A 16,803-nucleotide genomic window follows, 5' to 3' on the forward strand; every position below is an offset into this window, starting at 1 on the left:
TCTAGTCACACTAGTGCAAAGACATTTGCAGCACCTCTGCCTGCATTGCACACTCCAACTCATTATAACTAAGCCATTATACTAGCAAACACTCAGTGTACCTAGTGGCATCCTAAACGTGGCTATTGGACTTTGCTATAGTCCCACTAGTGCAAAGACATTTGCAGCACCTCTACCTGCATTGCACACTCCAACTCATTATAACTAAGCCATTATACTAGCAAACACTCAGTGTACCTAGTGGCATCCTAAACGTGGCTATTGGACTTTGCTATAGTCCCACTTGTGCAAAGACATTTGCAGCACCTCTGCCTGCATTGCACACTCCAACTCATTATAACTAAGCCATTATACTAGCAAACACTCAGTGTACCTAGTGGCATCCTAAACGTGGCTATTGGACTTTGCTATAGTCCCACTAGTGCAAAGACATTTGCAGCACCTCTACCTGCATTGCACACTCCAACTCATTATAACTAAGCCATTATACTAGCAAACACTCAGTGTACCTAGTGGCATCCTAAACGTGGCTATTGGACTTTTGTCTAGTCACACTAGTGCAAAGACATTTGCAGCACCTCTGCCTGCATTGCACACTCCAACTCATTATAACTAAGCCATTATACTAGCAAACACTCAGTGTACCTAGTGGCATCCTAAACGTGGCTATTGGACTTTTGTCTAGTCACACTAGTGCAAAGACATTTGCAGCACCTCTGCCTGCATTGCACACTCCAACTCATTATAACTAAGGCGGGCTTTGCACACTACGACATCGCAGGTGCGATGTCGGTGGGGTCAAATCGAAAGTGACGCACATCCGGCGTCACTTGCGATGTCGTAGTGTGTAAATCCTAGATGATACGATGAACGAGCGCAAAATCGTCGTCATCGTATCATCGCTGCAGCCTCCGACATTTCCATAATGCCGGGGGAGCGACAGGTACGATGTAGTTCCTCGTTCCTGCGGCCGCACACATCGCTGTGTGTGAAGCCGCAGGAGCGAGGAACTTCACCTTACCTGCATCCCGGCTGCAATGAGAAGGACGGAGGTGGGCGGGATGTTTACATCCTGCTCATCTCCGCCCCTCCACTTCAATTGGCCGCCTGCCGTGTGACGTCACTGTGACGCCGCACGACCCGCCCCCTAAGGAAGGAGGCGGGTCGCCGGCCAGAGGGACGTCGCACGGCAGGTATGTGCGTGTAAAGCTGCCGTAGCAATAATAATCGCTACGGCAGCTTTCACTATATATCGAACGTGCGACGGGGGCGGGACTATCGCTGCAGCATCGGTAACACATTGTTACCGATGTCGCAGCGTGCAAAGCCCGCCTTAGCCATTATACTAGCAAACACTCAGTGTACCTAGTGGCATCCTAAACGTGGCTATTGGACTTTTGTCTAGTCACACTAGTGCAAAGACATTTGCAGCACCTCTGCCTGCATTGCACACTCCAACTCATTATAACTAAGCCATTATACTAGCAAACACTCAGTGTACCTAGTGGCATCCTAAACGTGGCTATTGGACTTTGCTATAGTCCCACTAGTGCAAAGACATTTGCAGCACCTCTACCTGCATTGCACACTCCAACTCATTATAACTAAGCCATTATACTAGCAAACACTCAGTGTACCTAGTGGCATCCTAAACGTGGCTATTGGACTTTGCTATAGTCCCACTTGTGCAAAGACATTTGCAGCACCTCTGCCTGCATTGCACACTCCAACTCATTATAACTAAGCCATTATACTAGCAAACACTCAGTGTACCTAGTGGCATCCTAAACGTGGCTATTGGACTTTGCTATAGTCCCACTAGTGCAAAGACATTTGCAGCACCTGTACCTGCATTGCACACTCCAACTCATTATAACTAAGCCATTATACTAGCAAACACTCAGTGTACCTAGTGGCATCCTAAACGTGGCTATTGGACTTTTGTCTAGTCACACTAGTGCAAAGACATTTGCAGCACCTCTGCCTGCATTGCACACTCCAACTCATTATAACTAAGCCATTATACTAGCAATTGATGCTGCCAGTTTAAGGGCCGTAGTTGCATTGTCAGGGATATTTATTCTTTATTATTCTGCTGTTAATAAAGCTAGACCACCGCTGCAATCTACACCACCTCTCAATTTTTACTACCACATTTTCAGTGCACAATCTTGTCGCAATCAACATGAGTGGCAAAATGACAGATGCTGGTGGAAAGGGGAAGAGGCGTGGTGGAAAAGGAAAAAAAGGGTTTGTCCGTGGGGAAGGTGGCAAAGCTCCATTATCATCTGCTGAAGATAGACCATCTACCAGCAAAAGTAAGATGTCTACTACTTACCGTGGACAATCCGATGTGCTCCCTTTTTTACGGACACGAACAACAGGAACAAAGGTAGATGATGGCCAAAAAAGGAAAATGATTGAATGGATCTCAAGTGGTCCAACAAGTGCCCTCTCAGCCACTTCAAGTACTGCATCCAAAAAACACCAGTCCTCTGAGTTGTCATCCCAATCAAACTTGCTTTCTCCCAGCTCTGAAGTCTCCATCAGCCCTGCACAGTATGGTGGAACTGAGATGGCTGAGTCTGCAGAGCTGTTCAGTCACACTATAGCCTGGGAATCAGAGGTCTGCTCCCAAGCTACAGTGAGTACAGAACAGGAAATGGTCTGCAGTGATGCCCAGAACCTTTGTGACTCTGATTCATGCCGTGAGGACCAAGTTTCTGAGCATAATGTTGACCCTTTGTCACAAACTGTAACACCTGTGGTTATAGACAATGAGGAACATACTGATGAAGATGAGACGCAGATACCCGATTGGGATGACAACTTAAATATTCGGTCAGGGCAAGAAGAGGCTCGGTCTGAGGGGGAGGGGAGTGCAAACACAACAATTGATGATGAAGTTCTAGATCCCACCTACTGTCAACCCACAGTCAGGCACTCGAGGAGGTCAACAGAGGTGGTGGAGGAGGATGCAACTGATGACGAAGTTACCTTGCGCCTTCCTGGACACAGTCGGAGTACTGGTAGCACGTCTACAACTGCATCCTCAGCCACCACTCTGCCTCTGAGCATTATTCGGGGTGGATCAACAGGTCGCATGGCCTCTAAGCCTTGCCTAGCCTGGTCCTTTTTTGACATAGAAAAAGATCGCCCAAATTATGTGATCTGTAAAATTTGTCATGGTTCTCTTAGTAGAGGTCAAAACCTCAGCAGTTTGACAACTTCTTCCATGAATCGTCACATGAATAAATATCATATGGCCCGGTGGGAAGCTCACCGTGCTGCAATGCGGCCTAGCGGAGCGAACCATCCACCGCCTGCCCCTTCCAGTGCATCCGCGCGCTCGTCATCTTCTAGGACTGTGGGGACAGCTGTCACACCTGTTTTTCCACCCACAACTTCCACCACTGTAACCGCAACAGGCAGTTTGCTTGGTAGGTCGTCAGTTGGTTTGGAAGGGGAAACAAGTGAGTGTGTACAGCTCTCTCAGACATCGATAGCACCAACGTTGGATGAAGGCAACATCATGTCTCCGCCTGCACTTTCCTCACAAACCTGCATTTTTCCAGGGACACCCTACTCAACACCGTCTACACACAGCAGCCAGATCTCTGTCCCTCAGATGTGGTCAAATAAAAGGCCACTTCCTGCGACCCATGACAAAGCTAAGAGGTTGACTCTATCCCTCTGTAAGCTGTTGGCTACCGAAATGCTGCCTTTCCGCCTAGTGGACACACAGGATTTTAGAGACCTTATGTCTGTCGCTGTGCCCCAGTACCACATGCCTAGTCGCCACTACTTCTCTAAGAAAGGTGTGCCCGCGCTACACCAGCATGTCACACACAACATCACCGCTTCCTTGAGAAACTCTGTGTGTGAACGGGTGCATTTCACCACCGATACTTGGACCAGTAAGCATGGACAGGGACGTTACATGTCGCTGACTGGGCACTGGGTAACTATGGTGATAGATGGTGAAGGGTCTGCTGCACAAGTCTTGCCGTCCCCACGACTTGTGTGTCAATCCTCTGTCTGTCCAAGTTCCGCCACTGCTTCTGCATCCTCCACCTCATCTGGGTCCTCCACCTCCGCCCCAAGCCTGCCTGGTCAGGCCACCAGCGTTCTCACTGCGCAGAAGGAATCACGCACCCCTCATTACTATGCTGGCAGCAGAGCGCAACGGCATCAGGCGGTCTTTAGCTTGACATGTCTTGGGAATAAGAGTCACACAGCTGAGGAGTTGTGGTCAGCTCTGCGGTCCGAGTTTAATAAATGGTTGTCTCCACTCAACCTGCAGCCTGGTAAGGCCGTGTGCGACAATGCTGCAAACCTGGGTGCGGCCCTTCGCCTGGGCAAGGTGACACACGTACCTTGTATGGCTCACGTGTTGAACCTTGTCGTCCAGCAATTTTTAACACACTATCCCGGCCTAGATGGCCTTCTGAACAGGGCACGAAAACTGTCTGCTCACTTCCGCCGTTCAAGCGCCGCAGCTGAGCGACTTGCATCGCTCCAGAAGTCTTTCGGCCTGCCGGTTCATCGCCTGAAATGCGATGTGGCGACACGCTGGAATTCAACTCTCCACATGTTACAGCGACTGTGGCAGCACCGCCGAGCCCTGGTGCAATACGTCATGACGTATAGCCTGGGCCAACGAGATGCAGAGGTGGGGCAGATCACCCTGATGGAGTGGTCTCAGATCAAGGACCTATGCACCCTTCTGCACAGTTTCGACATGGCGACGAATATGTTTAGCGCTGACAATGCCATTATCAGCATGACGATTCCAGTCATTTACATGCTGGAGCACACGCTAAACACTATTCGGAGTCAGGGGGTGGGACAACAGGAAGGGGATGAACTACAGGAGGATTCATATGCGCAAGACACAACAACATCACCAAGGTCCAGACGTTCATCATCACCAAGGCGCCAGGCATGGGACCATGGGGGACAGGGATTATCAGCATGACGATTCCAGTCATTTACATGCTGGAGCACACGCTAAACACTATTCGGAGTCAGGGGGTGGGACAACAGGAAGGGGATGAACTACAGGAGGATTCATATGCGCAAGACACAACAACATCACCAAGGTCCAGACGTTCATCATCACCAAGGCGCCAGGCATGGGACCATGGGGGACAGGGATCAACAAGGGCGCATGGTAGCAGGCGAGATGTTGAGGAAGGTGCAGGAGAACATGAAGAAATGGAGGACGAACTGTCCATGGACATGGAAGACTCAGCAGATGAGGGAGACCTTGGTCAAATTTCAGTTGAAAGAGGTTGGGGGGAGATGTCAGAGGAAGAAAGAACGGTTAGCACCTCTATGCCACAAACACAGCGTGGACTTGGTCCGCATGGCTGCGCAAGACACATGAGTGCCTTCTTGTTGCACTACCTGCAACATGACCCTCGTATTGTCAAAATTAGAAGTGATGATGACTACTGGCTTGCCACACTATTAGATCCCCGGTACAAGTCCAAATTTTGTGACATAATTCCAGCCATACAAAGGGACGCATGTATGCAGGAGTATCAGCAGAAGCTGTTACTCGATCTTAGATCGGCTTTTCCACCACCAACCGTGCAGGTGCAGGGAGTGAATCTCCCAGTTGTAACTTGACAAACATGGGACGGTCTCGTCATCTTCAACAGTCTACCCGTACCAGTAGGACCGTATCTGGTGCTGGTAACAGCAATTTTATGGAATCTTTTCATAATTTTTTTAGACCCTCCTTTGCAAGGCCACCAGAGACAACAAGTCTGACACATAGTCAACGGCTGGAGAGGATGATACAGGAGTATCTACAAATGAACATCGATGCCATGACTTTGCAAATGGAGCCTTGCTCATTTTGGGCTTCAAATCTAGAAAAATGGCCAGAGCTATCCAGTTACGCCTTGGAGATTTTGTCGTGTCCAGCTGCCAGCGTTGTCTCTGAACGTGTCTTCAGTGCTGCTGGGTGTGTGCTGACAGATAAGCGCACGCGTCTGTCCAGTGACAATGTGGACAGACTGACGTTCATCAAAATGAACAAGTCATGGATCCAGAAGGAATTTACTACCCCTGTGTCATCCTGGGGAGAGTAAATGCTTGTGGATTTGGAATGTGCTTGATGCAAATCTAGCTGTGAAGTGTACAACTAGGGCACAAGTGCTGCCACTGAATGGGTGGGTGTGTGTGGGGCACAATTTTTGGAAAAAAGGGAGACTCCGCTTGGAGTAACCCTTGCTTACATTGTTTTTAAAAGGAGCGAAGATGAACAAGTCATGGTTCAGCAAAGACTTTGCTACCTACCCCGGTGTCATCCTGGGGACGGTTAAGAATGGCGTATTTTTGAATGTGCTTGATGCAAATCTAGCTGTGAAGTGTACAACTGGGGCACAACTGCTGCCACTGAAGGGGTGGGTGTGTGTGTGGCCCAATTTTTGGAAAAAAGGGAGACTCCGCCCGCTTGGAGTAACCCTTGCTTACATTGTTTTTAAAAGAAGCCAAGATGAACAGAGCTGGGATCAGGAAAGACTTTGCTACCTACCCTGGTGTCATCCTGGAGACGGTTAATTATGGCGTATTTTTGAATGTGCTTGATGCAAATCTAGCTGTGAAGTGTACAACTGGGGCACAACTGCTGCCACTGAAGGGGTGGGTGTGTGTGGGGCCCAATTTTTGGAAAAAAGGGAGACTCCGCTTGGAGTAACCCTTGCTTACATTGTTTTTAAAAGGAGCGAAGATGAACAAGTCATGGTTCAGCAAAGACTTTGCTACCTACCCCGGTGTCATCCTGGGGACGGTTAAGAATGGCGTATTTTTGAATGTGCTTGATGCAAATCTAGCTGTGAAGTGTACAACTGGGGCACAACTGCTGCCACTGAAGGGGTGGCTGTCTGTGGGGCCCAATTTTTGGAAAAAAGGGAGACTCCGCTTGGAGTAACCCTTGCTTACATTGTTTTTAAAAGGAGCGAAGATGAACAAGTCATGGTTCAGCAAAGACTTTGCTACCTACCCCGGTGTCATCCTGGGGACGGTTAAGAATGGCGTATTTTTGAATGTGCTTGATGCAAATCTAGCTGTGAAGTGTACAACTGGGGCACAACTGCTGCCACTGAAGGGGTGGGTGTGTGTGGGGCCCAATTTTTGGAAAAAAGGGAGACTCCGCTTGGAGTAACCCTTGCTTACATTGTTTTTAAAAGAAGCCAAGATGAACAGAGCTGGGATCAGGAAAGACTTTGCTACCTACCCTGGTGTCATCCTGGGGACGGTTAATTATGGCGTATTTTTGAATGTGCTTGATGCAAATCAAAACATCATGTTTGCAACTAGGGCACAAGTGCTGCCACTGATGGGGTGTCTGTGTGGCCCAATTTTTTGAAAAAAGGGAGACTCCGCTTGGAGTAACCCTTGCTTGCTGTGTTTTTTAAAAATGATCCAAGATGAACAGAGCTGGGGTCAGGAAAGACTTTGCTACCTACCCCGGTGTCATCCTGGGGACGGTTAAGAATGGCGTATTTTTGATTGTGCTTGATGCAAATCTAGCTGTGAAGTGTACAACTAGGGCACAAGTGCTGCCACTGAATGGGTGGGTGTGTGTGGGGCACAATTTTTGGAAAAAAAGGGAGACTCCGCTTGGCGTAACCCTTGCTTGCTGTGTTTTTTAAAAATGATCCAAGATGAACAGAGCTGGGGTCAGGAAAGACTTTGCTACCTACCCCGGTGTCATCCTGGGGACGGATAAGAATGGCGTATTTTTGATTGTGCTTGATGCAAATCTAGCTGTGAAGTGTACAACTAGGGCACAAGTGCTGCCACTGAATGGATGGGTGTGTGTGGGGCACAATTTTTGGAAAAAAAGGGAGACTCCGCTTGGAGTAACCTTTGCTTGCTGTGTTTTTTAAAAATGATCCAAGATGAACAGAGCTGGGGTCAGGAAAGACTTTGCTACCTACCCCGGTGTCATCCTGGGGACGGATAAGAATGGCGTATTTTTGAATGTGCTTGATGCAAATCTAGCTGTGAAGTGTACAACTAGGGCACAAGTGCTGCCACTGATGGGGTGTCTGTGTGGCCCAATTTTTTGAAAAAAGGGAGACTCCGCTTGGCGTAACCCTTGCTTGCTGTGTTTTTTAAAAATGATCCAAGATGAACAGAGCTGGGGTCAGGAAAGACTTTGCTACCTACCCCGGTGTCATCCTGGGGACGGTTAAGAATGGCGTATTTTTGAATGTGCTTGATGCAAATCTAGCTGTGAAGTGTACAACTGGGGCACAACTGCTGCCACTGAATGGGTGGGTGTGTGTGGGGCCCAATTTTTGGAAAAAAAGGGAGACTACGCTTGGAGTCACCTTGCCGTGTTTTACATGATTTTAGAAGGGAGTGCCATGCCTATATCTGTGTGTTCTCCTCTTTTTCCTTGTCCAGCTGTTTTGTTTTCGCATGAGTATATGTCCTTGTCACTTTCCCATGTGTTTGTGTTGTGTTGTGAGTTGTTTGTCACCTTTTGGACACCTTTGAGGGTGTTTTCTAGGTGTTTTTATGTGTTTGTGATTGCCTGCCATTGTTTCCTATGCAGTTCGAGTTCGGTTCGTCGAACGTTCGACGAGCCGAACTCGAACGGGACCTCCGTTCGGCGAACCGACCTCGAGCCGAACCGGGACCGGTTCGCTCATCTCTACTTAGGAGGTCTGGATCCGAGCAGCGGCGGCTGCTGGCACGGGAGCGGCATACCCCCATCTCGATAAATTAAAATATCCTCAAAAAGTTACAGGTGCATCTCAGTAAATTAGAATATCATCAAAAAGTTAATTTATTTCAGTAATTCAATACAAAAAGGGAAATGCATACAGTTAGGTCCAGAAATATTTGGACAGTGACACAATTTTCGCGAGTTGGGCTCTGCATGCCACCACATTGGATTTGAAATGAAACCTCTACAACAGAATTCAAGTGCAGATTGTAACGTTTAATTTGAAGGTTTGAACAAAAATATCTGATAGAAATTGTAGGAATTGTACACATTTCTTTACAAACACTCCACATTTTAGGAGGTCAAAAGTAATTGGACAAATAAACCAAACCCAAACAAAATATTTTTATTTTCAATATTTTGTTGCGAATCCTTTGGAGGCAATCACTGCCTTAAGTCTGGAACCCATGGACATCACCAAACGCTGGGTTTCCTCCTTCCTAATGCTTTGCCAGGCCTTTACAGCCGCAGCCTTCAGGTCTTGCTTGTTTGTGGGTCTTTCCGTCTTAAGTCTGGATTTGAGCAAGTGAAATGCATGCTCAATTGGGTTAAGATCTGGTGATTGACTTGGCCATTGCAGAATGTTCCACTTTTTTGCACTCATGAACTCCTGAGTAGCTTTGGCTGTATGCTTGGGGTTATTGTCCATCTGTACTATGAAGCGCCGTCCGATCAACTTTGCGGCATTTGGCTGAATCTGGGCTGAAAGTATATCCCGGTACACTTCAGAATTCATCCGGCTACTCTTGTCTGCTGTTATGTCATCAATAAACACAAGTGACCCAGTGCCATTGAAAGCCATGCATGGCCATGCCATCACGTTGCCACCACCATGTTTTACAGAGGATGTGGTGTGCCTTGGATCATGTGCCGTTCCCTTTCTTCTGCAAACTTTTTTCTTCCCATCATTCTGGTACAGGTTGATCTTTGTCTCATCTGTCCATAGAATACTTTTCCAGTACTGAGCTGGCTTCATGAGGTGTTTTTCAGCAAATTTAACTCTGGCCTGTCTATTTTTGGAATTGATGAATGGTTTGCATCTAGATGTGAACCCTTTGTATTTACTTTCATGGAGTCTTCTCTTTACTGTTGACTTAGAGACAGATACACCTACTTCACTGAGAGTGTTGTGGACTTCAGTTGATGTTGTGAACGGGTTCTTCTTCACCAAAGAAAGTATGCGGCGATCATCCACCACTGTTGTCATCCGTGGACGCCCAGGCCTTTTTGAGTTCCCAAACTCACCAGTCAATTCCTTTTTTCTCAGAATGTACCCGACTGTTGATTTTGCTACTCCAAGCATGTCTGCTATCTCTCTGATGGATTTTTTCTTTTTTTTCAGCCTCAGGATGTTCTGCTTCACCTCAATTGAGAGTTCCTTAGACCGCATGTTGTCTGGTCACAGCAACAGCTTCCAAATGCAAAACCACACACCTGTAATCAACCCCAGACCTTTTAACTACTTCATTGATTACAGGTTAATGAGGGAGACGCTTTCAGAGTTAATTGCAGCCCTTAGAGTCCCTTGTCCAATTACTTTTGGTCCCTTGAAAAAGAGGAGGCTATGCATTACAGAGCTATGATTCCTAAACCCTTTCTCCGATTTGGATGTGAAAACTCTCATATTGCAGCTGGGAGTGTGCACTTTCAGCCCATATTATATATATAATTGTATTTCTGAACATGTTTTTGTAAACAGCTAAAATAACAAAACTTGTGTCACTGTCCAAATATTTCTGGACCTAACTGTATATTATATAGAGTCATTACACACAGAGGGATCTATTTCAAGTGTTTATTTCTGTTAATGTGGATGATTATGGCAGCCAATGAAAACCCAAAAGTCATTATCTCAGAAAATTAGAATATTATATAAATTATATTCAAAAATTTGGGGGATATTCACAAGGAGTGGACTGTTGCTGGAGTCAGTGCTTCAAGAGCCATCACACACATACGTATCCAGGACATGGGCTTCAAGTGTTGCATTCCTTGTGTCAAGCCACTCATGACCAATAGACAATGCCAGAAGCGTCTTTCCTGGGAGAAAAAGAACTGGACTGTTGCTCAGTGGTCCAAAATGTTGTTTTCCGATGAAAGTAAATTTTGCATTTCATTCGGTCCCAGAGTCTTGAGGAAGAGTGGAAAGGCCACAATCCAAGCTGCTTGAGGTTTAGTGTGAAGTTTCCACAATCAGTGATAGTTTGGGGATCCATGTCATCTGCTGGTGTGTCACGGATGTGTCTGGACCTTCAGGTACTTCTACTGGGACCAGGTGCAGAAGGGCCCGGCGATCGTCCAGTCATTAATGAACACTGTCCCTTTAAGGAGCCTTTCCTCCAGCTGGTAATTAAGGGCCTTTATAAGGTTGAGCCTCTCACTCCTCCAGTGCGGGTTATACTCTTCACTTGGAGAAGTGGCTTGCTTTGATTGGCCGGCAAACTCTCTTGACCTAAACCACATAGAGAATCTATGTAATATTGTCAAGAGGAAGATGAGAGACACCAGACCCAACAATGCAGACGAGCTGAAGGCTGCTATCAAAGCAACCTGGGCTTCCCTAACACCTCAGCAGTGCTATAGGCTGATCGCCTCCATGCCACGCCGCATTGATGCAGTAATTAATGCAAAAAGGAGCCCCGACCAATTTCTGAGTTTAAAATCATTTTTTCAGTTGGTCTTATATAATATTCTAATTTTCTGAGATAATGGCTTTTGGGTTTTCATTGGCTGTAAGCCATAATCATCAACATTAACAGAATAAACACTTGAAATAGTACACTCTGTGTGTATAATGACTCTATATAATTTATGCATTTCTATTTTTGTATTGAATTACTGAAATAAATGAACTTTTTGAGTATATTGTAAGTTATTGAAATGCACTGAATGTGGTAGGTGTAATAATAATATTAATAGCAAATTTCTCCAATTAGAAATGTAGTATAGTTGTCCTGATTCACTATGTCGCTTACCTCCTGTTTAGGGTATTGCAGGACCTTAGGTATTCATGGTTATGACCAATAGCAACTAACTAATTAACTGTCACTACATGTGTGGTCATAACAGTAGCGCTGGTGTCCCTACACCCCTCGCTTCCTCCCCCCAAAAGGACATACACTAACTTATTGCTGTGGCCGGCTTTCACCACGCAACTAGGTGTTCCCGTGCTCCTCCACGTGGGTGGTCCCTGCTGCTCCACGTAAGTGCTCGTGGAACAGGGCCTCCGGGAGTGCTCCTAGAGCATGGACACGCACTGCTGCCCTTCTATTAAAGGGACAGCTTGTCATTTCCTAGAAGTGCCTCTCAGCCTATCGCTGAGAGGCACTGGGTACTTAAGGCACTCTCCCACTAGGGTAGGTGACTGATCAACGTGTTCAGTTAGTTAGTAGTGCTTTACCCTAGCCAGCTAGTTGTCAGGTCCCCTTGTCTGCTGTGCTACTGTTACAGTGTACAGCATCATTGCATGTCTTCCGGTCCTGTCGGTACCCTGTGTTTATCCTCCTTGGCTGTGCCACCAGCCTCAGCTACCCCAGAGATTCTTGCTATACCAAAGACTTTTTCCATCCTCTCTGGCTGTGTCACCAGCCTCAACTACCCAGGACTGAATAGGATAACTGAAGTGAGCATTAATATATATATATTATGAGTGCAAGCCAAAAAATACATACTATACAAGGATAAGGCTGCACATCAAACATAGATAATGGTATAATGCCTCAAGCATATGGGAAAATATTGGAATATACAATGAAAAATGCTACTTGCTAATTTGAACATGTGAATAATGAATTGCATACCTGCCATGAATATTAGGAAAAAGGAGATATTTAGCAATCGCATTGATCAATGTAACTGAGCCCCAAGACCTCGTCAAGGTATATCTCTATATTGGGGTCCCTAGCTCTGTGACCCTAACTGTGTGTCATCTCATTGCAATTAAAAACTGCTGTGGGTGGAGAGGGGTAACTAAGGACTTTCTTATATAGGAGATGGAAAAAACATGGCCGAAAGGGGCGGAGCTGTGTTCACATTCAGAAAAAAACTACATATAACTGAATAGGATAACTGAAGTGAGCACTAATATATATATATTATGAGTGCAAGCCAAAAAATACATACTATACAAGGATAAGGCTGCACATCAAACATAGATAATGGTATAATGCCTCAAGCATATGGAAAAATATTGGAATATACAATGAAAAATGCTACTTGCTAATTTGAACATGTGAATAATGAATTGCATACCTGCCATGAATATTAGGAAAAAGGAGATATTTAGCAATCGCATTGATCAATGTAACTGAGCCCCAAGAGCTCGTCAGGGTATATCTCTATATTGGGGTCCCTAGCTCAACTACCCAGGAGGCCCTCGCCATGTTAGAGACTGTATCTAGCCACCCTGGCTATGCCACCAGCCTCAGTTTCTTCGGAGGTTCTTGCTATACTAGAGAATGTGTCAGTTCACGGTGCCACCAGCCTCAACTACCATGAAGGCCCTAGCAATACTAGAGACTGTGTCCATCCTACCCGGCCATGCCACCAGCCTCAGCTTCCCTGGACATCCTTGCTATAATAGAGACTGTGCTAGTTCACCCCAACTGTGCCACCAGCCTCAGTTATCTCAGAGGTACTTGCTACACTAGTGACTGTGTCCTCGTGTCCGTCCATGCCCTAAGAGTCAGCTGCAACAGTCCTGGTCTCTGCCCTGGGAGTGGTACCTGGCTTCTGCTTCATGGTGGGAACTTAGTCAAGCCCCTCCCTTTAAGGGTAAGCCTAGGGTCCCCAGGTGGTTCAGTGGGTCCACTCCTGCTTGCCACTTTACCATCTCCTACGGCGAGCATTAGGCTATGTGCGCACGTTGCGTACATTCACTGCAGAAATTTCTGCAGCGATCTGAAGAGCACATGTGCGCTTTAAATCGCTGCAGAAATGTCCGTAGTGAAAAAAAAAAAAAAAGCCGATTCCATGCGCTCTGCCTGCAGCTCTTGCCATAGACAGAGCAGGGGCTGCCGGCAAAGCGCACGGAAGAAGTGACCGGTCACTTCTTAGAACGCAGCGCTTCGGCAGTAGCCGAAGCGCTGCGCTCTGAAACGCCACGTGCGCACGGCCCCTGCACAATCTCCATAGACTGTGCAGGGGACGCAGGACGCATGCAGTTACGCTGCGCTACAAAGCGCAGCGTAACTGCATGTATTTACGCAACGTGCGCACATAGCCTTACAGTTTTATCAGGCCATGGACTCCGCTGACTCTATCTCTCTGCCTCGGTTGGAAATATACCAAAAGATGTCTCAAATCCAGGAACAGCAAAATCAAATTTTGGTCCATTTACAGTGAGTGAGTGTCAGCCTGAACGCCCCAGCTCCTGCTCCGCTTGTATCCATACATTGTCTGTCTGCTCCACTTTGTATTGATGGTGACACCAAGCAATGCCATAGTTTAATCAACTAGTGCACCCTGCACTTTCAACTCCTGCCCCACCAGTTTTCTTCAGACTAGTCCAAAGTGGCATCCCTGATATTGCACCTTGGTGGGAAAGCTCTCGCTTGGATCAATCCTCTGTGGGAAAGAAATTACCTAATTACCACTGACATTCTGGAATTCCTGTAGGCCTTCCGAAGAGTCTTTGATTAGCCGGGCCATGTTGTGTCTATTGCATCTTCTCTTCTTGAGTGGCGAGACAGTGGCCCAATACGCGGTTCAATTCTGTACTCTCTCTTCTGAACTTGAATGGAATAATCAGGTTCTGGTGTCCACCTTTTTAGAAGCTTTATCTGGGAGAATCAATGGTGAAGCGGTCGTGAGATTCCTACAGTATTTCTCTTTATGATCTTATCTCCTTAGCCACACGGGTCGATCGTAGGTTCCAGGAACAAGCCAAGGATGTCTCCCGTGAAAGGAGATCTACATGTCTGGCTCCAGCCTTCCAGAAACCGCAGGCTCTGCAAGCTCCAGCTTCCCCTCAGTTCCCCAAACCATCCAAGTGGATGACATCAAGGTGTGTGAACAGTGACAAGGTCATCGCCGAGCCTTGGGGTTGTGCTTCTACTGTGGAGGATCAGAGCACTTCATCCAGCCCTGTCCTTTAAGACCAGAAACCTCTTACCAGAACCCCTCAGTAGGAGGGGTATCCTTCAGCGAGAGCAATTCCTCTTCTCCATTGGCCTTGTCTGTGTCCATATCTAAGGCCAGCGTCATCACGGGCAAGCGCCAGGGCACTGGACCCCCGCGGGGCCTACTCGCCATCTGCAGTGGCAATGATGTATTCTGTGGCCCCCAGGCCGAGTTTCGGAGACCGCAGTGCTCGGACCGGCAGCCGGGCCTTCAAATCCACACTTGCACCCAGCGGTCACAGGGGGTCGGGGCCTGGCTGCATCATAATATATAGGACATGCCTGCGTAGCACGTTGTGTGTGGCCACGTCCTATCACACAGCACACCTGTTTATAGAGGTTTCCTGACTCTTCATCCAGAACCTGAGCAGGACTCAGTGCCGGCTTCTGCTTCCTGCTGCACAAGGAGTTCCGGGCTGGTGCTAAGATGCAGATAGAATCTAAGATTGTGTACAGTGAGGGAGGGAAGAGAGGTACTGTAGTGGCAGGTGACAGTGTTCATTACTGTGCAGTGCAGGGGCTATATATTATAAGGGCCACATGCCCAAGAGGAGCTGGACAGAAGAAAAGTGAGGAGGAGAGTGAGGCTGCTGCCGGCTTCCCCATATTAATAATATCTCTAATATTTCTGTGTGTGCATGTTTGCTGTGTGTCTATGTATGTCGCTGTATATGACTGTGTATAGATTTATGTCTATTTATATATATTTTTGTGAATTTGTCTTTAAATACAGTATGTATATGTACCTATGCCTGTATGAATACGTATCTGTGTATGTTTGTGTGTGCATGGGGCCCACTGATACTCTTTCGCATAGGGCCCACAAAATCCTATAGCCAGCCCTGCTGCCATGTGTCCCTTATTTATTCATTTATTATTTCGGCTTTTGGGGTTTCCAGTTGAGTCATTAATTGGAACTTTTTAAAAAGTTCCAAAACTTTTATGTTTTTAAATGTACTTTAGTCTCCCTAGACTGTTTTTATGTGCTTTACTTCTGACATTTTTAGCAGGAACCTTGCTACATGGTGATCATGTCTGTAAAGCACTGTGGAGTTAATAGCACTATATAACAGAGCAATACAAATAATAATAAAAAAAAAATATAATAACAATCAATTTTTTTGCTCTAAAAATTCTCAGAAGAATATTAAAGACAAAACCAAATATTTTTTATTTTGTACAAAATTCATGCACAAGGTGCGCCATTTTTACAAATTTGGCACAAAAAAGTGCACGGTCTCCTGACCCTCACTATAATCTCTCTATATCTACACCTGCTGACCTCATCATCCAATCTGTAAGTGCTTTCATTAACCCCTTACATGTACATTTTCTAAAAAATAATCTTTCTCAGAACCCTTTAGGGTAAAACTAAAACAGCCTCCATAACTATAGTGACCTGCCGCGGATGGATGAAGCTTTTGTGACGCCCTGGCAAAACCAGGTAGTCACAGATAGGCCCCTGCACAACACCATCCCCCACTTAGGAAACACACAGCCAACCTAGAAACCCTAGTCACCCCCACGTAGGGAAAGATAGACACACCAGTGGGCGGGACGAGGTGGTTGGACACGCCCACCCAGGGGTCTAGACGGCCCAGGGCGGGAAAACAAGCAGTTCAGTTTGTAGTTCAGTTTGGAGAGGAGTGTGGGCTGGAGCTAAGTGTAGCTCCAGCAGAGGTAGTTCAAGTTGAACGGTGCCAGGGCAGGAGCCCTTGTGCCTTGGCTAGGAGGCAGACGGTGGTCTCCGTCAGCAGGAGATGGGAAGACGGCTCGGCAGAACCGAGGTGGACTGGGACAGGGTTGTAACCCGCCGGTACCAACACGGGGAACCGACCCGGAAACCGTAGCACCAAGGGGGGTACTCGGACCCTGAAGCCAGAACCGGAAACAAGCGGACTAGTTAATTCACTGATTGAGGCCAGAACTAGA

The 16,803-nt window shown here is 46.8% G+C and overlaps 1 protein-coding gene across 1 annotated transcript in view; it reads left to right on the forward strand.

The window, feature by feature from the left end:
* Positions 1–16,803, forward strand: part of TXNRD1 (thioredoxin reductase 1) — a 168,201-nt gene that overhangs the window by 64,823 nt on the left and 86,575 nt on the right. The gene's annotated exons all lie outside the window — the stretch shown is intronic.

The sequence above is a fragment of the Anomaloglossus baeobatrachus genome, chromosome 4, assembly GCF_048569485.1.
Source record: "Anomaloglossus baeobatrachus isolate aAnoBae1 chromosome 4, aAnoBae1.hap1, whole genome shotgun sequence".
NCBI classification, from domain to species: Eukaryota; Metazoa; Chordata; class Amphibia; order Anura; family Aromobatidae; genus Anomaloglossus; species Anomaloglossus baeobatrachus.